Below are 27,854 nucleotides of genomic sequence, written 5' to 3' on the forward strand. Positions count from 1 at the left end.
TTTTAATGGGAGATGAGGACAAAGCTTAGCTACTATACTAGACTATGGGACGTCTACGGGTGGAGCCAAAAACAGTGCCAGATCCCAAGGGGTATCAATCAATTTTCAGGATTGTTTTTCTGTTATTTGCTGATCTTTTCCTACTGGCGCAGAGACCCTCAGTACCAAAGTAGCCAAAAGACTTAGTGACACTGATACCAAAGTATTCAACATTAAAGGAGCCACCAGTCTTTCAGCACCAAGGCCAACATCAGTGTTAGGGAAGGCTTCTGTGCCGAGGCAATGAACCCTGATTGGGTCAACACTGACAATGGTTTCAAGGATACTGAGGTCAATATAGGGGGCTGATATGTCATCAATGATGGCCAGGGCTATAATAACCTTCGGCATGAAAGAAATGGAGCCAAGGCAACTGATGCAGAACAGCATATCGGTGCTGATTCCAAAGGTAGAATTGATGCTGATAAGGGAATCAGTGGCTATACCAAAAATTCTAAAACATCTACTGCCAAAACAGCATTGGAGGAAACAGCAGTATATCCTGTAAGCAGGGAAAATTCTCTTGCTGCCCTAAAACACAGCATGACGACAGGAGGCCAATTTCAATATAAGCTACCAACATTGAACTTATCTTTTTCTCCCAGTAAACGTGAAAAGAGGGACCATGAAGAAACATGCAGGAACAAAGCAACAAAACCAAAGAAGGTCTTGACTGTCTTTTTCAGAAGAAAAGTTGCTCAATTATCCCAAAATGAGGGTCGGGAAAATGTAAACCTCATCTTGTGAAATTCTCATTATCCTTCGCGACTGAGGGGATGATGGTGACATTTCTTGGGAAAGAGAAAACTTGACCCTGGGAACTCGGAGCACAGGAGGAGAGGCCCTACCCTACTTATTAGAGAGTCTACTCCCACCATATGTTTTTTCTCTTTTTCTTTCCTGGGTTTACCCCCAGAGCATATGAATATAACAGACTTTTTAAAATGAAACTTTTTTTCCCTTTCTATAACACAAGGGACCCAAAAGTATTATATTTAGCCTGCAAATGATCCACTTCCAGGCATACAAAACAAACCACATGTGCATCCTGAGGGGGAACTGTGTACCCATAATGGGACTACAATGTAAAACCTAAGTCCTTAGCCATTCTTACTACTCAGACAGAAAATACAGCCCTAAAACAAAAAAACAACAATAATCAACTAAATCTATCAGGCTAAATATGCACTGAACAATCCTGACTACATACAAGCTTCTTTTATAAACTCAAAAAAAAACACTCAAGATGGTGACAGAAGAGCCTGTGACTGCCTCTCACTGATGGAGTTTTACCTTACAGGAGTTAAGAGAAGGAGTTTTGGAGCCTAAAAGAGCATTAAAGATGCTGAGTGACTGCTACTTGGACTAACCAGTTCTGAGGCTAAAATTAATGGACTGAATCATGTTAGGTCATCGAGGTTCACACAAAATTTCATCAAACAAGACTCTATGCTTTAAGGATCCATAAAACCAGTTAGGCATAAACATACCCAAGACTCAAGTCTGTCTTTTACTTCCTCTATATGAGCTTCGGGTCTACTTTACATATCTGAAATACCATATAACCAAAGACCAGATGACCGAGACAAAAATGCTTAAACTTCATATAAATGAATGACCACAAATCTGAAGTTTCCCAGGGTAAGTAACCACTGGGCCAACAAAGGGAGATTTACCCTTTTCACCACTGTAGTGCGATCCCAGAGTTGATATATTTAGTTAAGGGGGTGTAGAGGAACAGCCCCAGATTGGAGGGTAGGGGGGTGTAGCACCCCCACCTGGGCAGGTTGTAGATGGTGTGTTATGTTCTCCGTAAGTTTTTGGTCTAGTGGTTACTTCTGCTGGGAAACATTTCAACTTTGTGGTCATTCGTTTATTTGAAATTCTGGTGTTCTCGTCTAGGTCATCTGGTCTTTGGTTATGTGGTATTTCAGGTATGTGAAGTAGACCCATGAACTTCTTGGTTTTAAGAATTTCGTTTCACTTCACGCTTATTTTGTCATCTAGACTTCCAAAAGATCAAATAAAATGGTCATACAGAAAATCCTGATTTCATTTTCTGTTCATATTCACTGCAGTTTCTGATATACAAGCATGATCTAGTTTTCTGTACATCAGCTTCTCCTTGTTCATTTTTCCCCAGTCTGGGGGTGTCATGTACAATTTGAACAGCAGCATTTCACATTTTACCCGTGCTAAGCTTCTTCAGGCAAACAGTTAAGTTAAAGAGTGTAAGCAAGCTTCTCTTTTGATGGTTATAACCTACAAATAAATATGCTTAATTTTTTTTCTCCAGTGATGTTCACTGCTCCATATTCTTGCCTCCTCATAAGAGTTGTTCAGTCAAATCACTCTCCTTGGCAAGCATCGAATAACCTCCAGTTAGGGACTGGATTGTTATGTAATTCACTTTTGTTCATTATGTTTCTCAGATTGTGGACAACTGAGCCAAGCAACAACACGGCACATAACTCATGGTTTCATGGTTAGCACAAACATATTTTAAATATTGCACGTGCTCTGCAAAACTTCTGCTGCTGCTCCTCCCAGCATGTTGGTACTCAAAAAGCCTTACAGGTTTGATCTCCACCAAAAGCTAATTGACTGCATCATAGTCTATATTGTCTTTGGGAAAGAGAAGCAAGCGAGATATGAAGTCTCTTCCTACCCAGATGACATTCTGATGAGCCTGACTTATGTGCTAGGATGATGCTAGCACAGATATAAATCATCTTCTGCCTAAGGCAAGGCATATATCTGCCTGAACATCTCAGCGCATGTACACCAACACAAGACTGCATCTACCTACGTCTTTATGGGTACAAGCATTTTTAAACAGCTCCCTATTGAAATGTCAGCACTCAATGCTATTATATAATATTAACATCGGGCACTGGATGTCTAAAACAATTGTCCTTTAAAATACATTTACAAAAATTGCATTTATTACACAGTAAAGCTTGAGCAGCATTATTAATCACAGCTACAAAAGAGCTGAATTTTTTAAATTAGCTATAATTAAACTATTGCCTAGAAAAACAGTTTGAAATTGAGTTGACGAGTGAAGAGTCAGGTAAGAAAGGTTTGATTAATACCAAGGTATTTACAAAAGATGCAAGAAAGAACACATATGTTCATATAACTACTATGCACCCACCCCATATTTTTCATAATATAGCTAGGAGTCGGATGCTACATTTAGCCAGGTAAAATTCAGGTAACATAGTAGAACAGCAATGTTTTAGTCACAGATTTTCAAGCAAGAGGCTATAATGGAGCACCTTTGTTTGGGGAGAATACTACAATACTGACACAGTATACTGAAATAGCCAGACTTAATTCTCTGAATATTCACAACTGATGACATCAATCTGTGAACAGAGACAAACTAGAGTTTCACTTCCTTAAAACAGACACACAGGTTATATGAGAGATTATTCAAAGACATTGGCATATTCTAAACTAAATACACTGCATCTAAACAGCCAAAGTTTGGTTATAAGAGAGCAAGCAACTTGAAACATCTTTTGTGTTATAAAAAACAAATCATCATCATTCAGAACAGAGTAAGTCAGAAAATAGGTACCTTTTCATGTAATAAATGCAATTTGTGTCAATATATTTTAAAGAACAATTGTTTTAGACAGCCAATGACCAATATTAGTTATTCATGTAAAACATATGCTGCTCGTGATTCTACCAGCACTGTGTATCTTAGCATGGTGTGATCATTGTGCAGTGTTTTATACAGGTAAATCTAATCGCAATTTAAAAGAGTGTACATGTGACCATGCACGGGATATTAGAAGACAAATTACACAATACACCTTGTTTAGACATATTTCAGAGACTGGTACAATACATGCTTTTAAATTTATGATGTTATAAACTCTTTTTGAAACTAAGAGGGGTTAGGATCTATGTACTAAAATGGAAAATGGTGAATATCCTTCAATAAATATTCTTAGAGCAAACACCCATCAGGGTTTGAATGGTACAATTAGTATGAAAGTGAGAAATACATATTAAATATTACTGTATGTTTTTATTAAAAGTTATATTAAGTCATAATTATACAGAATGCATGTTTAAAGATGTTATGTTTTAATTATTTAACCAACGGCACTGGTTTTAACATCATGTACTTTGATGGGGATATACATTAATTGAGGGATGTTTTATTGTTTGATACCCGAAGAAGCATTTTTGTGAAAGCTGTTTGGAAGCTAGTACATACTAAACATGTCTTCACTTGGTAATCTGAGCTGCCCATTCCATTTTTTTACTTTGTATTTTGACCTGCATCTATGTTAACCCACTTAGTCTCTTCTTTTACATGCACTTCTCAAATGCTCTCGCTTTCAGCTGTCAGGAAGGAGGATCATTCATGGGGTGATATAAATATTCATAAAAACAGCTAGCACTAAATACAAGAACAGCAACTCTGCATAGCAAAAAGAACCTGTGTGGACCACCAGAATCAGCTTGACTTAAAAAAAAAAAAAAAAAAAAAAAAAAAAAAAAGGAATTAAACAAGATTAAGAATATACAGATCACAGCTGGATCCAGCACTAGGAGACCTAGGCAATCGCCTAGGGCCCACTGGCTGAAGGGGCTCCCTCTGGCCAGGGAGTTGCCACTTTCACTTTTTTAATTAAAAAATAAAAAAAAAAACTACACGTCTTCTTTAGGAACGTTCTAAGAATGCCCTTAAATCCCCGTGTGCATGCAGTGAAACATGCACATCTACTGTTTGTTTCTTCTTCTTTCTACAATTCCACATGCGGAATGTCCTACAGATTGTCACTGTTGAAGTGACATCCTGACCCTATGTGCAAAACTGGAAAAAGATGTTGAGGATGGATGGATGAAGTCTGAAACTCAAATGTCTGTCATTGTTTAATGACTTCAATCCTCTGTAGTCTGCCAGAAAAAAACCCACTGATTTTAACAAGAGGAAACCAAAAAAAGGTAAAAATCTGGACATTCTGCGGAAATCCGGACAGATGTCACACATGGGTAGTGGTATTACAAAAGGGGAATGGCAGTGCACTGGCTCCAGACTTATTAGCAGTACTACAGTCCTTTTTCCAGTCTCTGATGAATTACATCCTTAGTCCGGGCTAACTGTTAAATGATGAATATTACCACATCATACAAAACTGATGCTTTCTTGTCAGACAGAATTAAATGCAACCAAAAAAAAAAAAAAAAGAAAAACAGTTTAAACTGTTAAATCTGCGCAGTACCTCACACACAGAGCCAGTCTAATTCTCAGCCCAGGTATGGGGAAGTTAATACTACAATATGACAAAAGACATGGTAAGCTGAACAATCTTTATACTATAAATGAAGTTAACTTGAAGTTTAAATAGCTGCTTCCCAGCTTTATCATGCTATTCTGAACCAACAACTCAGTAATTCACTGTGTTAAGTAAAGGGCATGATCAAATTTAGCTCATCCCACTCAGTGTCTGTCCAAAATGTTTTGTCTCTGAATGAAACATGTCTACTATCTGGCCTGTAAGAGTAACTTTCTTCAAAAGAATGTTAATCAGTAAGATAAACTAATTTAATTCTAAACAGCAGTACCATTTCAGTTATTAGCCCAGCATTAACAAAGACAAATTTGATCATGCAGCTGGAATAATTCAATAGTTAAGGAATCAGAACATCTTTATAAATCTGGCAATCTGAATAAAACAGAGAAATCTATGTATATTACCAATTAATGTCAGTACAAAAGATATTCCTTATGTAATCTTAAAAATCTGCCTTTCATCAAACCTTTAATTAGAAGTAGAAGTAAAAACTACAGATCAGGCAGAGAGAAATGCATCCACATGCCACAGTGATTTACAATGCTACCAGGACCTTGTCGCATTATTACACAGCAGTCTAAGAGTAACAGCAGCACATGCTAGTTAACTCTAAAATAAATGGAGAAGCATATTCAAGGCTATCTACAGCCATGTTGGCAATCTGACAGCTCTTTAATTTAATGAAGGATACAGTCTTGTTCTACACGGGAAATACAGTGACATTTCCAGGGAATCCACATAAATCTAGGCAAATGAAGTTATACAGAAAAGAAATGTCATGTGGGTCAGTAAGAGGCAACTTGTACTAAATTTTTGTTTGATACCATGTGTCTACTAGAAAATACTGCGGTGGTGGTGCTGCGGTAGCGTTGTCACTTCACAGTTAGACGTTGCCCGTTCGATTCTCAGTTACAGTGTCTTCTGTGTGGCGACATGCGTGAATGGGCGTTCCTTCGTTGAAGGTTGTGCGTTAGGCCCAGCAAGCCGGCAAGTAAAAATCTACTGCCAATCATTAGTGGACCAGAGTTCCGCTGTGGCGACCCCTAACTGGGAAAACCCGAAAGACACAAACCATGTGTCTAGTAGAAAATTAGGAAAATGTTAAAAAGTAACATCTGTTCAACTGACAAGAACACATCCAATTGAAAAAGTACCCAAAACTAATTTCAATATACAGGAATTCTTTCACAGCAGCCCCTGATTCAATACAGATGGCAGTAAGCTATGGAAATTTTTACTACACACCAATGCCAAGTAACTATATTCAAAGGCACAAGTTCCCCCCAACACCGGACCCTCCATAAGGATCAGTCTCCAGTGGCCATCCATAAGTCATCTCGGTAAAAAAGAACTCCTACAAAGACAGATAATATACAGTGTGTAGAAAGCACCAGAGACAAAGCAGCCCAATGCCAATAAGAAGTTCCTGATGTAGCCAAGTGTTACCAACGTCTCCCCTGAAAAATTCAGCTTCAGTTTTACAGTCTTGATTTCCCTTCTACAAAGCTTTATGTATAACAGTGTGGACTAAAAAGTACAAATGAATAAGGAATACAGCCCTAAATACCATATATTTAAAATATTGTATGCAACAAGTACACCCTGAGCATAAATACAGTAACATGAACTTACAAAATAAGGAATACTGAAAACATAAGTCATATGAACTTACAAAATAATGAATACTGAAAACACAACAGTAACATTAACTTACAAAATAAAGAATACTGAAAACGTAATGAAGTATACACTATTGAAGGTGTAAGACTGAACCATGAACTACAGTCCTAACAGACTCAAAAGAAACTCCACAGTCATGAGACAGCAGCTTCAGTGGCATTCCAAACAAGCTGCAACACTAAAGGACCAAAGCTGTATTTTTAAGCACCTTTTTTACATCTTCACATTTTACATAATGACATAGGTATAATATATTAAAACAAAAGAAAAAAATAGTAACATTTTCAGTATTTATGCATTGCACACACATTTTCAACAAGCATCATTCTAACATTACAAAACCTGCTGAATTCCTGTCTTCCCTTACACCCTCCTCCTACTACTACTGATTATTACTCTGCATTCTTCTACTAATATTACTCTGCATCCTCCTCTTACTCATTATTACTCTGCATGGACTGTTTGCACACATTCCATTTATTTCTATGTAATTTCCCTTTCCTTTTCTAAAGCTTCCACCTCCAGTTCTTTTACATCCTTTACAATATTTAGCCTTCAGTCACAGATGACTTAGATTTTCATTTCCAATATCTAGTATTTTTTTTTTCTTGGCAGCTAACAGTAATCAGCTTAGTAAGGCCTTACTATGTCTGGGCAATTCAATTCTATACTGCAGCTCAAAAGAATCATTCCCTTAGTTATAACCATTTGCTCATCCAACATTTCTAACAAAGTACTCTGTAGGGAATTTTTAAAATCTGCCAACTCATTACATTCCTATAAAATCATGCTTCCATCACACTTTCAGCATTTGCAAGTCTACCTGAGGACAGATTATCTATAATCTGCTTGGAGTATAAAAATATCCATGCAAACACTTTCAAGCAAAAATCCTAAATCTTCTGGTCTTTATTGCATACCTAACAGCCATTCAGATGTCCTCCCATTCTTCCTTTGGAAATTGCTTTCCCTTCTCTTTTTTCCCAATCTTTTCGAACCTCCTCGGATTGGTTTTCATAGTTATTATGCAATATATATTCTCTCCTAATTATCCCTTTTTAACAGCAGCTTCTGTTCTAGACTAAAACCTCTACCAGAACTGATCTTTCACTGCACTCCACTACGCTTTTCTTTTTTGCCTATAGTCTACTATCAATACTTGGTAGGGAAATCAACTGTTATTCTGTAGTCCAAACTTCTGGCTTGGCCTCATCACACTCATTACCTTTCCTTGTCAACTTATTTGCCCCAGTACACTGGTTCCTTTGCTAATTTCCTCCAGTAATCTCTAGCCCCCTTGGCTATTTTCTTAACCCCTAGCTGCAGTCACTCCTATTGGTAAAATCTCTATTCTCCATTCCCATGTTGGCTTAGTTCTTAGAATTCTTTCTGCTCCTTCATGAATACAATATTCTATATGGTTATTTTCCTTAAGGACCTGAATTCAAAATCCTACTGTGTCCTTATTTTTTAAATCTCCCCCTAGCCTGTTTCATCATCCCTTTCCACTTTGTGTCAAAGTCTTCTGCTTGAGTTATAAGCCTTTACTGCATAAAAATTATCCCTTTAAATTATGTAATTGTAAATCACCTGGTTCTGTGGGGGGAGGCAACTCATCCCACTTAATTCTTGCCTTCCTACCCTACCAAATGAATGACTGAAATAAGTTAGTGCTCTACACCAGTTAAATTCAAAAATAAATGGAAATAAATTCACCTATTTAAAAATCATGTTCCCCAGTTTCTCCTCTGGTTGATAACAATATGCCTGACATGTATATAAAACTATAGGGACTAAAACATTTTCATTGCTAGTACCTTACTATCCATAATCAAGGGCTTCCAGCTTCTCAATTTTTGTTTTATTGTTAGGTCCCTCCCCACATATCATTAGCCGCCACAACAGTCTTCTTAAATCCATATACCTAAATACGTATCTTTTACTGTCCACATAAATATGCGTCTTGCTGAATCAATTCATCTTTGCTTCTACCTTTTAGCTCTACAGCCTTTGTTTTATCTTCAAGTATTTTATATTCCAAAAAGACTTGAAATTGTCTCAATGTTACAAACACTAAAATGTCCTTTTCTATGTTTGTCAAATAAAAATAATATAATCTGCAAATATAGCTAACTTTTCTTGATTATCCTAACATTTATATCTTTGAACGTGTATGAGCCTCTTACTTTCTAAGTCAATGGCTCTAAATGTGAAGCAAATAAGAGTAGAGAGGACACCCCCGTTTGGCTTTTCTGCTCAAACATAGCTTGTCAGAGAGGAACGCTCCCACTGTAATTACTGCCTTTGAACCTTCATATGTCCCCCTATTATACTACCAAGGAACACAAATGCTACCACTGCCCTACTTATAAAATACCCGCTGACTACAGAATGCTTTCTCTACAGCAAGGCCCACCAACAATAGCAGTGTTTTTTCTTCCAATCCACTTCCCTCTGGATCTTCATTTTTATTGTCAAATGTTTGCCTCTCCTTCCACAAAACTACAATGATCCACAGCTATCAATTTTGGCACAACCATTTCAATTCTCATAGCTAGTACAGACACAAGCACTTTATAATGATGGTTTTAAATTGAAATGGGCCTATATGAAGCACAGTCTGAAAGGTATTTATCCTCTTTGGGTAAATGCAGCCACCATAGTTTTCTCCCAAGTTACTGGTACCGCCACCTCTACTAAAATATTGTTAAACCATCTGTTCCCAGAAATGCCCCTGTTGTGTGATTATACATCACTGTTTTTTCTCTTCCTGTCTTGGCTATTAATTGCTAAGCCTCATCATCTTCTTACCTTGGTATATTTAAGTCTTTTCATCTGTACCTTTTCTTGGTTTCCACATTCTTTTGCTTTCGACTCTCTAGGCCCTCTGCTTATTTTCTCTTGTTCTACTGTCCCATGGTACAGGCTTCCTAGAGATAACCTTTTTTACTTTCTGTTGCCGAAATCACTGTGCTAAAAGTTTTGTAATCTGGAATTATCAAATATAGATACTTAACAGCAACCTTTCTAAAATCACAAGTTAACCAAACACACCTTTATTTTCCCTTTAGCACTCTGCAGTTGCTCTTCTTCTTGTTCTATGAAATTTCCCTTATTATGTAACACTTTAGCCTTTGTCAACAATCTAAATAATTAATTTTACTTTTCTCACCTGTTTCTTATTTCTACTCTGTTTTTAAACTCCATTTTCATTTTTCCCATTCACTTGTTATCCCTTCTGAAGGAATTTATATCTTCGCTAATAACTTACAAATCATATCTAATACTCATTCCTTAAATACCATTATTTTTAATAGACAAGTAGGAAACCAGCATTGGTACATTTTTACTTCATTACCCTGCACCCGTATTTCAGTTTTTATTGGTGCATGATCTGAAATAGTTATTGAATGTGTATTAAAGCTTTCCATTAAATTCACATGCTTCTGTCACACATTATCTACCTTTTCTAGCCCAGTTAATAAATCTTGAGGAATAATATGCAAATTATGCCTGAGTTCCTACTACTGAATTTGTATTTTCTCATATTTGTTATATTTTCCATTCAAGGTCCCTCTGATAAATCTCCACTGCTGCAAATCAGTTTCCATTCTCCACTCAAAATAACATTTCATGCCGACGGCTTATTTCTCTCAAAATTCTATTAAGGTCCATAACAGCAATTTCAGGTACAATATAAATACATCAAGAGTTCCTAGGGAAGATACAAATTTCTTCAGAAAGGACAGCTAGTAAGTGGGAAATTGTGAAAAAGGACAGTTTCATAGGATATCTCATCTATATTCCAAATACCTTCCCCTCACACATCACAACCTCAGACTTACCACTACCATTTCTTCTCCCTCTTTTACTCATCAACATCCTCTCAACCCCCAACAGTTTTACTAATAACTCTACTTTCACATTTACTGCCACAGCTTATACTATCAACTCAACTATCACACACATATTCTGTCCTCACTGCCATATCTACCGGCTTTCTGACACCTCCTTTTCTCTCCGCTCTTCATTTCACCTTTTTCCTTCCACTTTCCTACCACTAGTCTTCACTACTCTATAAATACTCTTCTTCCTACTTACAACATATTACTATGAAACACTGACCTTATGCCATACCTCTAAACTGTACAGTTTTGCAGAATGTCCAGATTTTTGGCTCATATTTTTCGTCCATTTTTTATAAAACTGTAGTGTTCTGGCAAATCACTGGCAATTCATTAAAAACTGAAGTCAGAATATAATGACAAGGGTTAAATTCATGCTAATGAAAAACCTGTTATTCTATCAAATTTCTAAGCTTGCAGGAGCAACATTTAAAAACTGCCCCTATTTATAAGCCTTTGTTTCCCCATCATTTATGGCTTTGTCCAGATTTCGTGCTCTAAGAGGTTGAGAGGTATGCCTTCTACCGATGTGATTATAAATCTACTATAAGCACAGCTGTACCTGCCCCCTCTGTAAAACTAAGATTGTATGTTTACACACACACTACATATTATTTTTGTCTTCATTGTTCTATGCACAGATACTTTGTATAAAAACTTAATGTCTGTAAAATGTTCAACAGTTTAGATCTCTGTAGGATCTGTAAAAAATGTTTCAATCATTTTTTTCAAATACTTGTATAACTGTTTGTGGAGCTTTTCTCCCCAGGCCTCCACTGAAAAAAGGTATATCCCAGGTGGATTAAATAAAATAAATAAATACGACTGCATAATCATCCTCCCCTGCCAATAACCACTTACTAATATAAATGTACCATTATTGCCATTTTCCTATCTTCTATCACTACTGGTCCCCCTTTAGCAATCAGTATTGTTATCCCCCTTTTCCTTTGCACTTGATATTTAGCTGAATGCCCCCCCCCATCTTTTTTTTTTTTTTTTTGTCAAAATAGCATGCTCATTTCTGTCCGGTTCTTTCTCCTGCAAAACTGCTATTTGCACACTACACTTCTTAAGATAATTCAATACTCTTTGCATTTTGTCTATACCTGGAGGGCAATTTACATTCCAAGATAATATAAACAGAGTAGGCATTATGACAGAAAGCTATTAATACCATACATGACAGTTCTGGAGAATGTATATTTCCAACTTTTACTTTACATGTACCCACTAATGTTTGGCAGGCTAATGTTGCATGCAGTTGCTTCTTCTTATCTCCATTTGAATTGGTGTCACATTTTCAAGACATTTTGCTTCAATAAAAACAAGTTTCAGAACCTTTAACTTAACAACGGTCACACTAAACTATGTACATTTTCAAAAAAAGAAGTTTATCCTTCCGGACAGAAATGGTTATCAAAACTTAAATACTGGACCCATAGGCATTATCTATTCTAAAATGAAGTTTAACCATACTAAAGCGCGTGTTCCTGTGTCCCTCCTTGCAATAATAGTTATACTAATCGCTATCTGCTATTTTTTGTTTTTTAATTTCTAACCACCCTACAAAAAACAGCTTGCATGATTTCACTAAACAATAACTTTTAGCCCTAAGAAAAATGTGCTGCCTATCATTAAATAAGCTTTGCACTGTTATATTAAATGTATTCAATTACTGAGGATGTGGGGGAGTCAACAACATGCAGGACTTATTTCCCACAAATTCAAACTTCATTTATTTTTTTCACTGAGCTGCTTAACAATGTACCTTAAGTGTTAATTACAATGTACCTTGTACATTTCAATCAGCAGATAATGTTTAGATGTAGGATTAACTGCTATCACCTGCAGACTGTTCATCTCAAAGTGAAAACAGCTGGTACTGAAAAAAATAGCCAGTAAGTTTGCAGATGCATGAATCTATACAAATTTAACTCAACACACTTCTTGGACTTTTCAAGATTAAATGCTTGCACCTGCAAACTTCTCATCTCCCACTTAAAGCATTTACTAATGGAAAAATATATAATGACATTGTTCATGCAAGAAAAAAACTACAATTGTCACACCTTTCATAATTTTATCTTAGTTTTCAAGCCTATTTGCTTAAAAATGGTCTATAGCTTAAGCAAAGGATATTTGTCTAGATAACCACCTGTATAAAAACAGGGGACATTGTATTAATTATATTATATGTATAATGAAGGTACTTGTACATCCCGGAATCCAGCAGCCCAATATCACAGCATTATACTAACTTTAACTTGCTTCTGTCCAGCCGTTCTTACTTTGTTATGGTGTAAAGCCTGGACCTTATAACTAAAAAAAAGTACTTTCTTGCTTTAATATGTTTAACATATACAGTAATCATTGGTAAGACCTTGCCACCCCTCCCATCTCACACTTAAAATATCCTATGTGCTGTACAAAACTGCTTTACAATACAGCATGTAATTTACGTAACTACATTTTAAACAAATAACAAAGTTGTGCTATTTACACTTATTCTTTAAGTCTCTTCTGTGCCCATCCATTTACTTATTAATTTATGTACTGACATTTGATTAGCAAGAAAGTCTGACTAGGTAGGAGCCTATTTTCAGTGTAAGCCTGAGGAGAAAAAATCCATAGTATTGCAAAACATTTTAAGAACAATAATTGTACAGTCTAAAAATAATAGAACCAAAAGGACTTAGACAAACTGGAGAACCACAAAAAATGAATGAAAAACAAAAAAATGAAGACGGAGCTGGAAACAAGGTAAACCAAGTCAAGTACGGACTGCCGGATAAAGTAAAAAGTCTGGTTTAATAATTTTAAGCGCTTTCGGAAGGTCCCATGCCCTTCCTTCCTCAGAAGTAACAGACAAACAAATTAATTCAAACAGAATTACAAGCAGCAGCTCGTATTTAAAAGCAGTTAATCAGTAAATTAACTAATTAAGCAATTAAACTTTTAAGAATTTTTAAGAATAGTTTTGTGATACAATTGATGTCACATCTACTTTGTCATACAAAAAATATTAAAAATAAAACGTAAACATTTTACTAAAAAGACACATAATCTCTATTCAGAAAAAGTTCAATGTTAATGCTACATGCATTTTAGAACCTGCATAAGAAATTCTAATGATCTTTACCATGTAATGGTTCTAAAATTACTTTTTAAATTGCTTTTTAAATAAGGGAGCTGAACTAGAATAGTGGGTAAATGCCACTCTACAGTAAAAATAATAATGTTAAATCCATTTAAGACAATTAAAATGTTCAGTCAAAATCAGCTTACACCACATTTTACGTGGTAACTGAACTAAGTTTAACAAGTGTTAAAAATCCTACTACCTGAAACTGGCTAGTAAAACTATCTTTTTAATGCCAGTTTTTTCAAAATACAGGCAATAGATATTTGTTCGTTTAAGCCTGGTGGGTAACCAGCTGCAGTCCTTATTTGCCAAAATAATTCTTCCATCTCAAGATGGATTTGCCATGGGCCAATATATGGGGTGTCATCTACTTGTTTCAATACTGTAAATTTGAATTTGTGCGTTGGATGATCAATAATGTGGCAAGCCAAAGCATTTGTTTCGTCTTTCTTAATCATAGCGTAAGAATGTTCATAAATACGCTGTTTGAGCTTGCGCTCAGACTTTCCTATATAAAAGGCGTGGCAGTCTGAGCAGGTTGCCACGTAAACTATTGCCTTGGTGTTGCAATTACATTTGCCTCTAACTTTGTATTCAATGTTATTAATTTTTACAGAATGTCCTTCTTTGATAAACCTACATTGTCTACAAAACCCACATTTTGCCATACCTAAATTGTGTGTACGCAACACCACTTGGACGATAGCCAACTTGATGGAGAACAAAACACACATGCAGCCCACAGTGAACCACAGTGTAATTTAAGGTTCCTATGTACCTTTTCCATAGATCACCGATTTATTAGAGACATCTTATATAAGAACTGGGTTATAATATCAAGAGACAGAAACCTCCAGGAGAAGTTTGGGGGTCCCCCGGCTATTACGTTTAGAAGAGGGGTTAACCTTAAAACTTTATTAGAGGCCGGAAAACCCATGGTGCGTACACACAATTTAGGTATGGCAAAATTTATTTTTAATATTTTTTGTATGACAAAGTAGATGTGACATCAATTGTATCACAACACTATTCTTAAAAATTCTTAAAAGTTTAATTGCTTAATTAGTTAATTTACTGATTAACTGCTTTTAAATACGAGCTGCTGCTTGTAATTCTGTTTGAATTAATTTGTTTGTCTGTTACTTCTGAGGAAGGAAGGGCATGGGACCTTCCGAAAGCGCTTAAAATTATTAAACCAGACTTTTTACTTTATCCGGCAGTCCGTACTTGACTTGGTTTACCTTGTTTCCAGCTCCGTCTTCATTTTTTGTGGTTCTCCAGTCTAAAAATAATACAATAAACAACTACAGTTTAAATAATAATCACAAATTAGACATAATATGAAAACCCTGGTTAAGAATAGATACAAGGATTTAATATAGAACTTTTAGCCAGTTTATAGAGAAATTAAAGATAAGTTAGTATAATGCTATCAGGAACTGCAACAGGATGGAGAGAAAAGCAGGCTTATGGTACACTTAGAGAGAAAGCCAGGGACGAAAAATTGATAGAAGTAAAATAGTGAGTAAAGAATGGACAGTAAGGAGATGCAGGGCATGAATAGATATTTGTTTACATTTAGGGATATAGTTTTAACCTGGTGTTGAGCAAGAAAAGAGCCAGCTTTTGGCTAAGAAGTCTTACAGAATGGTTTTGAAGGATGAGAGGGAGGTTACTGACCTGATGGATAGAGATAAGAAGTTCCAGGCCTTGGCAAAATGGTATGAGTACAGACAATGCCCAGCAGATTTGATAGGTTTGTGGACAGACAGGAGTTTATGGTCATTAGATCATAATGACTGGCTGGGAACATCGTTGTGTAGAATGGTATTTACTGATAGATAACATTACAGGTAGTAAGAAGCTGTGTATATATGTTAGTTGATGGGATAGTTGTAACCAATTTAGGCTTTTTAGCACTATACAGTGGTGGGTTCTGAAAGGGGTATTTGTTGCAAATTTAGCAACTTCATTATAGCATTGCCCAAGTTTTGATTTTTGTGATGCCTAAAGGTCAATAAGGGTTGGAGTACTATAAAAACATGTGGGGAGGAGATAAATGGGGCAAGTGTAGCTTTGAGAACATTTTTGGCTCTAAAAAGCATCCCTAGTTTTTGATGAGTTTATCTTATGCAATTTTGTATATGCAGGTTGAATTTAAGACCATCCACTATCATCCCTAATTATTTGTAATGAGAAGTGGCTTCATTGGTTGTTTTATCAAGAGAAATGGCTTTATTTTTTCATTGGAGAGGGATTTGGGGGAAATGGTAGTTTTTTTTTTTTAAGGGTTAAGCAGAAGTTGTGAATTACAAAGCCATGTTTCAGTTGCTGTTAAAGCTTCCAGAGTAATTTTTTTGAGGTGTGCCATGTTTTCAGATGCAAAAATTATTGTGGAGTCATCTGTGTAGTGTATCAGGGAGGCCTGTTGTATGGAAGGTGTTGGTGAGAATGTTAAAGAGGAGGGGACCAAGGATAGAGCCTTGTGGTACACCACTGGTGACGAAGAGTTAGGCAGAGATGGGGGATTGCCATTTTACTGACTGCGACCTATTGAATAGGTAGCTTTTGAATCATAGAAGAGTGGGCTGAGGCACACCTAACGAGGACATTAGAAGTAGAAGTTTGCTGTGACAAACTGTGTCAAAGGCTTTAGACAAGTCTAGAAATAAGGAGGAGACTAGTTTGCTGTTATCTGTAGCTTTACTGAGAGCATCTATACAGGTTTGAAGTGCAGTATTAGTTCTATGGGAAGGACAGAAACCATGTTGCGTGGGGGATAGGAGCTCTTCCTGCAGGAGACAGTTTAGCACTTGCTTTTGAATACATTTTTCAAGTATTTTGGATCGGGAACAGAACTGTTATAGGTCTAAATTTAGTAATGTCTGTTAAATTTCCTCCTTTGTGCAGAGGGATTATGTGCAACTTTCTCCAGAGACAGGGAATGTGAGATTCCTGGGTTGACCTATTTATGAGGATTGAGACAGGGTAGGCAATGCTACTGGCTGTTATTTTAAGGTACTCGCTTGTTAGGCCATCAGCTGAAACAGAGAATCATTTGAGTTTGTTTGAGTAGTTTTATATAGGATGTGGGCACAGGTTTGAAGGTGAAAGTGGATGTGGTGTTATGTAGCTGCTGGGTAGGGTTAGGATTAGAAGAAGTTGAGGAATCCTTGGTTAGAGATGATATACTATCTATGAAATAAGAGTTGAACTGTATTGTGATTTTGAGGGATGACTTCTTGGGAGAGGAGATAAGGTTGAATTTATGGCCAGGATGCAAGACTTCCTTAATGGCAATGCAGAATTTAGGGCTGTTTACTATTACTGAGAAAGTTGCTAAAGTATATTGTTTTGCCTTTATTAGTTTGTTTTTAGTACGATTCTGAAGTTTAAGATATTGCAGTATTTTATATTTTTGCCATACTTTTCATGCTTTTTTCTCTATCCTGCATTCTACTCTTTGGATAGCCAAACTGCATTATGTATTTTAGTCTCTTCCTTCTAGGGGGTTCAAAGTTACCTAGGATATTCAGGAAAGTTGTACTGAATTCATTTTCATCATCATCTAAGGGGAGGATTTTTATAAAGTTCCAGTTAATAGGTGGTAGATTACTAATAAGCCTTTCTGGGTTAAACTTGGAAAGGTTGCATGTTGTTATGTAAACATGCTGCTTACATAGATATGTGAAATGCTTGGTTGTATAGATTGGGAGATTATCACTGAGACAGTCAGACATTGTACAAGAGGTGGTGTGTTTGCTAGGGTCTGATACAAAGATCCAGTCTACTAGAGAATTTGAAGTCTTGCTATAATGTGTGGGGTTAATTACGTGTGTGAAACTAAATACATTTACACAAGATGTAGGGGAGTTAGAGTTTACATCCACTCAACCGACATTCACATCTTCCAGCAGCATTTTGTCTTGAGGAATTTTTATGGATCTCCAAGTGTAGGACATCTTTCAGTAAAGTTGCATTGTCACCAGGAGGGATGTAAAGAACAGAGATACATACTTGTTTACAACTGTTTAATTTCAGGAAAGTAACAAATCCTGCTGTGAAATACTAGCTCAGTTGCTTATTTAAGCTTTTATAAAATGAGTTCAGTCGGTTTCTTCCAGTTTCTCTGGTACAGCACAAAATCTTAGGTTTTCTCTGCATGCTTATTCTTCTGGCTCTACTATTTTTTGAAACTGATATTTTTGAGAAGGCTCATATACAGTCTTTTCTTCATTTTAGCCTCCAATGTTTGCAGTTTTATCAGTTCAACTGAATAGCTAGTTAAAGCTTTTGATTTTTCTAGCCTTATGTTTAACTTTATGTACCCCTTCAGTGATTCACTCATGTTAAACAGTGCTGAGTGAATTTGGTTTACTTTGCCCCTAAATTACTGAAACCCATCTCCCCTAGCAAAGCTAAAAGCTGAACTTGATTTTTGCTGAACAAGCTACAAGATTCTTCCTAGCAAGAGTTTTGTTTTTCGTTTTCGAATCGATTTTCACTTACTTTCTTCATATGTCTTCTTTGCTGGCATCCACTCAGTGTAATTGCAGCTAGTAATTGAATTTTACCCAAAGTCATAGTTTTCTACTGTCCCCCCCCCAGTTTTAGTGTTCATACTAGGAAAGCTCTAATCAACAAGTTAATCAGTGTGCTGCAATATTAGAAATCCAAAGAGGGAAATTCTGATGAAAATCAGCAGCAAATGTCTAATGAAAAACAGATTAAATAATTAATTGAGTGTGCTGCCACTGGCCAGATACGGGGCAAGTAGTGCTGTAATAAAACAAATGAGTCCTCCTTGATGCTCCCCACTAATGGCTTTAGACAAGCAGTCTTAGATGGCCCTACTCTGCCTTACTTCAGGCTATCACACTCCCAGAAAAAAAAAAGTCATTTTAACAGTAAATCATACAGTCCCATGTCACAATGGAAAATATGTCTCAAGCTATAACAATCTAACAATCAGCAAATAAAATTTCCAGGCAATAAAATAAAACTTGTAAGGCAACAGCAAAATGGAATATGGTGCTTTTGCAACTTAGTATGAACTAGGGTCCAGGATATGTGCCAATATCAGAGAAGCAGGGAATTTTAATAAGCTTCTAAGACACACTGGTTGCCTGATGAATTCCCCAGCAGAAAGACAACAAATGTTACAAAGTGGGAAACTGGGCAAGTCCTACTCTCTGTAACCAAAGATCAAACATTAGGGCAATGTATTAAATGAATGGAAAAGATCATCCTCTTGCTCAGATCTTTATGTCATCTGCAGATAAATTAACTTTTCTTTTCAGTTCTTATACAATGTGACCCACATATTCATTAGGAAATACATGTACAGTAGACTCCCCTTTTATCCAGTTTCGCTAGGACCGGACCTTAGGCTAGATAAATGAATGGCTAGTTAATCAGAAAAAGCATGCAAAATAATATTTATAGGTTATAAATCAGATAGAATAACAGGATTTGTTTTAGTATGTATTTTTCTAATGAATATGAAGTCTAAAACTCAAATGTCAGTCATTATTTAGGCCAGGGGAGGCAGAAGAGTTCTTCTCTGTTGTCTTTTGCTAGGACTACTGCAGAAATTTGATGGCCAGTTAAACAGAGGTCTACCATAACAGTAAACCTACAGTTAAGTTAGTTTAATAAGTCACAGAGCTGTTTAAGAAATAGTAGCAGTTCCACTGCCGCACAATATTGCATGTTGTACAATGAAAACTTACTAACCATGCATGCGAACTGAACAAAGCAATCAATACTACCCACATCTACTCACTGATTACTGATTAGCAGCTTGTAAAAAAGATACATGTGCATACCTCTCCACTACCCAGATTTTTCCAGAATGTCCAGATTTGTTCCTCATATTTTTGATCTTTTCTGAGTAAAAGTTGTGATCTTCTGGCAAATCATTGAGGATTGAATTCAGTAAATTATGATGAATATTTGAGTTTCAGACTTTATATCCTTCAGAAAATGTATGCTAACACAACACTTGTAATTCTTAAAGCTTTCTAAATTTATAAGACCAATATTTAAAATCTGTCCCAATGTTTGGGCCTTTGTCTCCCCATTTTTTTCTTGGGATGACAGATTGAGAGCTGTGTATACGTGCTACACAGCATCTATGAAAAGACAGAACAAGGCATATATACTACTTCCCTTTATTTTAAAGCCTTTGATAATGCCTATCACAAATTCCTCTTATAAAAACTTTCATGCTCCAGTTTCCACAAGACATCTGTTCTTTAACTGTTATTGATAACAAAATAACTTTTACTGTCACCTCAGGTCCAAATACATCCAGCACAACAAGGTTAAATTTTTGGATCCCTTCTCTTTTCCCTCTACGTTAATGACCTGCCCACCACCTTCCACAAACTAACCGCTCCTGCTTTATACAGATGACATAACCTTATTCACGTCTCGCAAACAATTCCCCCTATTGTCAATCCTTTTTCCAGTCTGATTTACAAGCCTTAGGAACTGGCTTTCACATAAGTTAATATTAAGAAATCCAACACCATGATGACTACAAATGATAAGAAACTCTTCAAGGCACCTCTCAAGCCATTAAACATACATGACCATCATGGCACTACACTCTCCATAGTTTCACAGCAACTCTATCCAAATATACTCTTAGACCACTGTCCTTCAAAAGTCACATTGAGCTACAATGCCAAATGGCTCTTCAACAACTTAAAGTAGCAAATACATTTTCCAAACTTCTCACTCCAGATGCAAGAAGTGCTACAGCCATCAATATACTCATTTCCAGATTAGAATACGGACTTCCCATATTTGCCTTCAGCACCACTCCAAACTCATTACTTGAGAAGAATGAAAACAAAATTCTCAGGTTCATTTATTTCACACATTTGAGAGAGAGCATTATGTTACCCTTCAAAAAATCGTATTGGCTTCCCATCAAACAGAGGGCCCCTTCCCTCCTTAATACCTTAATAATTCCTTTATAAGTCTTGTCCTCCACTCATGAAAAAAACTACAATTTCACTTCACAAAATATTCTCTTATGAGCCATAAAGGCTTTCTACTATATAGAGCTCCATAACAGCTTGTCCTAGGCGAAAAATAATTTTCTAATCTTGCCCCATACATTTGGAACTCCCTCCCGGAGAAGTTAAGACTAATTGATAATCTGTTACAATCCTCTGAACAGCAAAAATCCCACCTATGTGAGCAATCCAAATGCATTTGTTTTAATGATAATGGATAACCGATATCCTTTTATCACGACACAGCTTTACTCTGTTGCTGATTACAGCCAAGCTCTCATTTACGACTTGATCGGCTTTTCCCGCTTAGGGGGTCACCACAGTGGATCACCTGTTTGCGCATGACTGGTAGTTGAGTTTTACGGTGTCGAGTTGACAGCCCGCCACCCAACCTTCCACAGAAGGCACACACATGCACTCATGCCTAGGGCCAATTTAGAGTGTCCAATCCACCTATAGCATATCTTTGGGATGTGGGAGGAAACCGGAGCACCCAGAAACCTAAGTGACCACAGGGAGGACATGCAGACTCCGCACAGATGGCACCCCAGCCAAGGCTCGAACCGGAGAACCTCTTGCTGTGAGGCAGTAACGCTAAACACTGCACTAGCGCAGCCGCTCCTCATTTTACTTCATAAATAAAAACAATAAAAACAATCATAAAGCCACTTATCTCATTTTATTGCATGCTACATTGTATATACATCGGCTTCCGTGTTATGTACATTTTTTGCTTTGTCTTCCATACAGACAAATTTGGCCAATTATGCTATTTCACTTTGCTACAGGTTCACTTATGTTTTTATTTTGTTACATCTAATTATAACTGTAATTATCTTGTGGGCCAGGGATGTTGTTGAAAAGGGTCTGCAGACCAATTCAATCACCTGGTTAGCAAACTAAATAAAGACTGTGCTTAAATAACACATTTGGACTTGCACATTTTGAGGTACTTCTGATGGGTGTCAGTAGTAGCCTGACACATTACTGAAACCAAACTGCATTATAACCTCAGAAATGTATGAAATATACTTGATATAATCTCTAGCCTAATGAGAAGTGTTACATAAGCACTAAAAATGTGAAGAACAAGAGCAATTCTAATGGTAGACAGGTCATAGGCTAGAAAATATATTTGTCAAGAGTCAGAGGTCATAAATCTGTTCCAAACGATTAATTAATTACATGCTGATTGCAACATGTTGAGGAAGAAAGTTTTTTTTTTTTACTCTAAGCATACACTAAGTCATGTTACTGTTACATTTTACAATTTTCTAAAGAGAATTACCTTAAAGTAAGAGGTAAAGTAACTGGAACTACAAATACAGTTTAGCAAGCAAATAGGCAGATCCTGTCTGTAGTTGGATTAGGAATTGCTGTATGTCAGTAAATTTAACCTAGCAACACAAATTGCCCCAATTTTATCACTGGTTTGTGTCTGGCTATATTAGTCTCAACTCCAAGCCACAGAATGTGGACCAAATAATTGCAAATCCCACATGCACAACTGGACTGGACAATGTCGGCTGAGTACTGCAGAGACCCCTCCCTCTCAAACCTAACTGTTCTGCCAGTGTCACAGTGGGAGCTAAACAAATGCCAAAGACCTCATTACATTTGGATGCACTAGCCCTGCTGTGCCTGCCCACTTCTTTGCTGTGGAACCTGTGTAAGTATATCCATTCTCCCGACAATTATGCTGATTATTCACTGCTCCTGCTATGCATAGGAATACACAAATGCCCTATACAGCCACTTAAACAAATGCAATGACTCAGCTGTACCTAACAGGAAAAAAAAAAAAAAAAGCTTCCCCCCAAAAAAAACAAGCTACACTGGTGGACTGTAAGTATAAATAAGTTATACAACAAAAGAAAGAAACCGATATCTAACAGCAGCAGGGAACTTACTACACATAGGATGAATACCCTCCACAGCTTGAATAAGCAAATTAGACATCTTGTTAAGTCCTCTAAGGCTAGCTGAGAGTCTAAAGTAGTATCCCTAGCTAAATATCATCATAAGGCATTATTTAGCTATATCTGAAACCTAAAATGGAAATGCCCAGTTGTGTGCCAACTTATAGTGGACGGTACAACTCGCACTGAACCTCAGGAAACTGCCAACCTGCTATCAGATTTGTCAATAAAAAGAAAAAAATGTTCCAAACACTAAAGCCAAGGAGAAGCCAAAATCCAATAAAAATCCAAGTAAGAATCCAAATAAAGTTCCACAGAAGCCTTTATTGCATAGGTAAGTGCTTTCGCAACCTCTCCTGGTTGCTTCCTCAGACCAAAACAAACATGCTTAAAAACAATCCCCTTTTTATAATACACATCACATAAGACCCACCAATCCCTGTGGAGAATACAAGACTCCAATGCTTTCCAGATTCAAAGAGATGCACACTCTTTTAAATCAGATAAAAACATATATGTAGAAAATGCATATAAAAATACATGTAGAAATACACATAAAAAAACACACAAAAAGTGTGTATAAATAATATATAAAAATGTGTGTAAAAAGCCTAAAAGCACTGTAAAGCATGCTTGCATGTCCTATTTGAAACATAACCTACATGTAGAAATACATATAAAAAACACATAAAAAGTGTGTATAAAAAGCCTAAAAGTACTGTAAAGCATGCTTGCATGTCCTATTTGAAACATAACCCTAGTTCCAGAGCACAGCAGATTGCTTCATACTACTTTCATCCTAAGTTTCCTGTTCTTCAGAACAGGTTTAAGGGATATATAATCATTTAGCCCCGGTGATTTATGTGCAGCCACTGTCAAAATGCATCTAAGTTCTTTCTGTTCAGTTCTATCTGTTCAGTTCTATTACTTAAATCCTCACCTCTCATATTTTCTACAAAATTGTCTATAATGGAGAAATTAAAATTATGGTTCTCCCCCTGCTGCAACATATGCCTGGTTATTGCACTATCTTCCTACCCTCTCCTAAAACAGTAGAAGTGGTCCCGTATCCGTTCTCTGAGGCATCTGTTGGCTTTCCCAACATAGAATGAGTCACAGCATACACAGTGGGCTAAATATATCACATCTTTAGTTTGACAGTCCCCCATGGCACTAAATTTACATGATTTCCGTGTCATGGGATGTACAAATAATCTGTTGGTTTCAATGTACTAACAGAATGCACACTTGTTGCATCTCACTGTCCCATAGGTAACCAGAGGAGGATGTTCCATCCTTTCTTTATAGCAGAGCATTCCTCTGAGTGATTTACTGTTTTTTATATGTAAACTTCGGCCTATCACCTACTATCTTAATGACCAGATCATCTGTACCTAGAATATGCCAATTCCTATACAGTATATTCTTAATCAGATGTGTATCTGTCGAATGTGTCATGTTATAGCTCAAAACATGTGTGCCACCTATCCTTTTCTCAGAGGTCAGATTATCTCTAGCCGGACTGGAAAAGTATGGCTTCCCTATATTGTCCCCCTGACTTTCGGCTGTTTAACAAGCCTTCTCTATCTCTTTTTTGGGGTAACCTCTCAATGCAAACTCATCCCTCAAAGTTGCCAAACTGTTCTCAAAATCCTGGTTCCTGGCATGTAACCTAGACATGCCCACAGCCTGATTCTTAAAGATGTGGGGTGGATGCACACTTGTATGGTGAACATAGCTGTTGCAGTAACATTCCTTCCTATGCAGGCTAGTGTATATCTTTCCAGTTGTTGTTTCCCTTATTACTTTAATATCCAAGAAGTCAACGCTTTTCCTTTTTCATCATTGCTTGTTATTGTGTTTTAGCCATTTTCCTTTTAGAATTGTGAATAACTTCACCTCCCCTGTCCCCACTAGCCACACCCCAAAGCACTCCTGACACCAGACCTATATTGAGCATCTCCAAAGAACAGGTCATACAACCACTCTCCAAGGCCAAAAACTCGGCCCCCATGGGACCAGATAACATCCCAGGTTGTTTACTAAAGCAATCTAAAACAAGACCTAGCGGAACCACTTGGCACTCTCTTTAACCACAGCCTGAGAATTAGCCTTGTCCCGGCAGAATGGAGAACAGCAATAGTAATCCCCTTGCATACCGGGGATCCATCAACTGACCCTGGGAACTATTGACCCATAAGCCTAACCAGCCTTATCTACAAGGGTATGGAAAGATCATCATAGACCTTATCCACAAGGACATAGGCAACTTTCAAACACTTGACCCGACCCAGTCTAATTTCATCAAGGGCAGATCTTGCTTATTAAACCTAGTGGAATTCGAGAATGTCACCAAAGCCCTGGATGATGGCAAAACAGTACATACCACCTATCTTGATTTAGCCAAGGCCTTTGGCACAATTCTCCATTCAGGTATCACAGAGAAACTCTCCCATCTAGGGATTAAATCCATATATTACTAGATGGGTAGCCAACTGGCTCACCGACAGAATGCACACTGTCAAAGTTGTGGAGTCCACCTCTACCAGTAGACCATTTACCAGTGGAGTACCACAAGGATGTGTGCTGGGCCCTCTACTGTTTGGAATCTTTTTCTCTGAAATCCAGGCAAAGATCATGGCTTACCAAGTTTGCAGATGACTGTAAACTGTGCACAGAGTCCCTGGACAATGTTAACATAGCATAGAAAGGGCGGACACAGATAAATGATAGGTGCCAAACTCATGGACTAAAACTTAAAGCAAAAAAATACCTCATTTTCCCTTTGACAAGGAAGTAGCCCCCACTAACTATGATATAGATAGCACCCCTCTAAGCTCAAATTCAGTGATGCAAGACTTGGGAACACAGGATGACAGCATTCTAAATTTCGATCACCATGTGTCCATAGTGGTAAGAAAAGCATTCTACATTGCATATCATACACAAGGGCATCGCATCCAAGACCAGGGAGGTCATAGCTCCACTGTACTCAACCCTTAACAGACCACTAATTGAGTTCAATGCTCCCTTCTGCATGTACATCACCGGACACCTGTAGCAAATGGAGAGACCACAGAGGTTTCTGACTAAGACTGAAAGCTCTGTCACTGTACTCTGTATCATACAGGCTGCTGAGAGATGACCTGTGCTTGGCTTACAGAGCAGTCTCGGACCTTGCCCTAATGGAAATGCTGCACATCTGCAAATCAAATGGGACAAGAATAACTCATTCCGGGGATCTCAATCTAGCCTGTGACATAAACAGAACATGCTGGAGAGACAGCTGCATCTCTCAGTGACTGCCACGTCTCTGAAATAAGCTCGCACTCCACTTGAAGCAGACCTCCTCAACGACCCAATTCAAGTGCAACCTTGACAACTGGATGGGTGACCATAAATTCACCTCGAAGTAGCACCAATGTCCCTCAGACAGTGCAGTAGGTGCTGATCACAAAACCACTCTGCTAAAAAATGACTAACTATGGTTAATAGAGGTACTCGGGTTTTTGCTCAGCTAGGCTTTGTGAAGGCCCTAGGGCCATTAGCCTAGTAACCTTCTATGAACCTATGAAGGTGCTGAAAGAGACGGGCAGGGAGGGGGAAATGAGCTGCTTTTATCAGCTCACCAGTCCTGATGGTATGTTAAGAGCCTTCTGTTTGCAGACAGTGATTCTGGGTGAAGACAAGTATTTCCCAGGTGTGAAGTAGGCTACAATTCATTTGGCATTAGGGGGCTTAAGAAGGTGCATCATTTGGCACAGTGCTCCACCTGATGTCACAACCACAATCTGCCCTGTTAGTGCTTGCCTTCACTTTTTTTCTAAAAGTCCCCACCCTTAAGGCATGCATATGATGTCCAGCCCCACCCTTAAGGCATGCATATGATGTCCAGCCCCTTCTCTCACTAGTAAGAATTGAGGGTGGGTGGTTGATGACATGGACAAGCTTCCCATGGAGACAGAAGGTCTACTTGTTACAAGGCTTATGGCAACATTTCACCACTTGTCCAGGAAAGGGGACAAATGGGTGCCAAGGTATAAGGGTGGATGTCAGCAGTGAAGGAACAAGGAAAAAATATCACAAGGCATGCTTCAAAAAACTGGAAATCCTAAATTAAATCCAAGCAAAATTACCACTCTTCAAAGGCAAACAGTTATCTCCATGTCAAGAAGACACTCGATGCTAGACTGTTCTACTTTTTGGTTATTGACTCAAGAGTAGGAAAAAGAGACACTTTTTGATTCAAGTAGGTGAACTGGGGCCCTTTTCTAGTCATGACCTTACACAAATTAAATGACAAGCAAATCATGAAGATGGACTGAAATGATTTTTGAAAGCACAATTACTTCAGCTCTTTTTGTATACACGGATAAAATACTAACTATGACCTGGACAACCTGAGTTTAATTATAGGTTCTGGCATTTGTAGGAGTTGATGTGGGGAGGATGGATACAGCTATTATTTTCGGTGGAGAGTGATAAATGGAACTGCTTTATGCAATAATGCTTTTGAGAAGGGGCAGCTATGCAAAACATGGCATAGCATGAGGTGTTAAGCCACCACAGGTAGATTTGGTTACAATGTATAATGTGCTGTAGCAGAGTCTAAAGCCAATATGTCTACTGCAAATGATGGAATATTTTTCAAGGCATTCCACTAGTTATTTATACTGTTTTCTTTCAGAATTTTAGTGAGGGGTAGATTATAATCAGAAGTGCAAATTACTTTTTGAATATGGCACTGTTAGAACAGGCCCGTGCACAGTGGAGTTAGTGCATCTCAACCAAAAATGGAGTACCAGTTCCCTCATGAT

This window comes from Protopterus annectens, chromosome 11.part0 (assembly GCF_019279795.1).
Source record: "Protopterus annectens isolate FY-2018-M chromosome 11.part0, PAN1.0, whole genome shotgun sequence".
Taxonomy (NCBI): Eukaryota; Metazoa; Chordata; order Ceratodontiformes; family Protopteridae; genus Protopterus; species Protopterus annectens.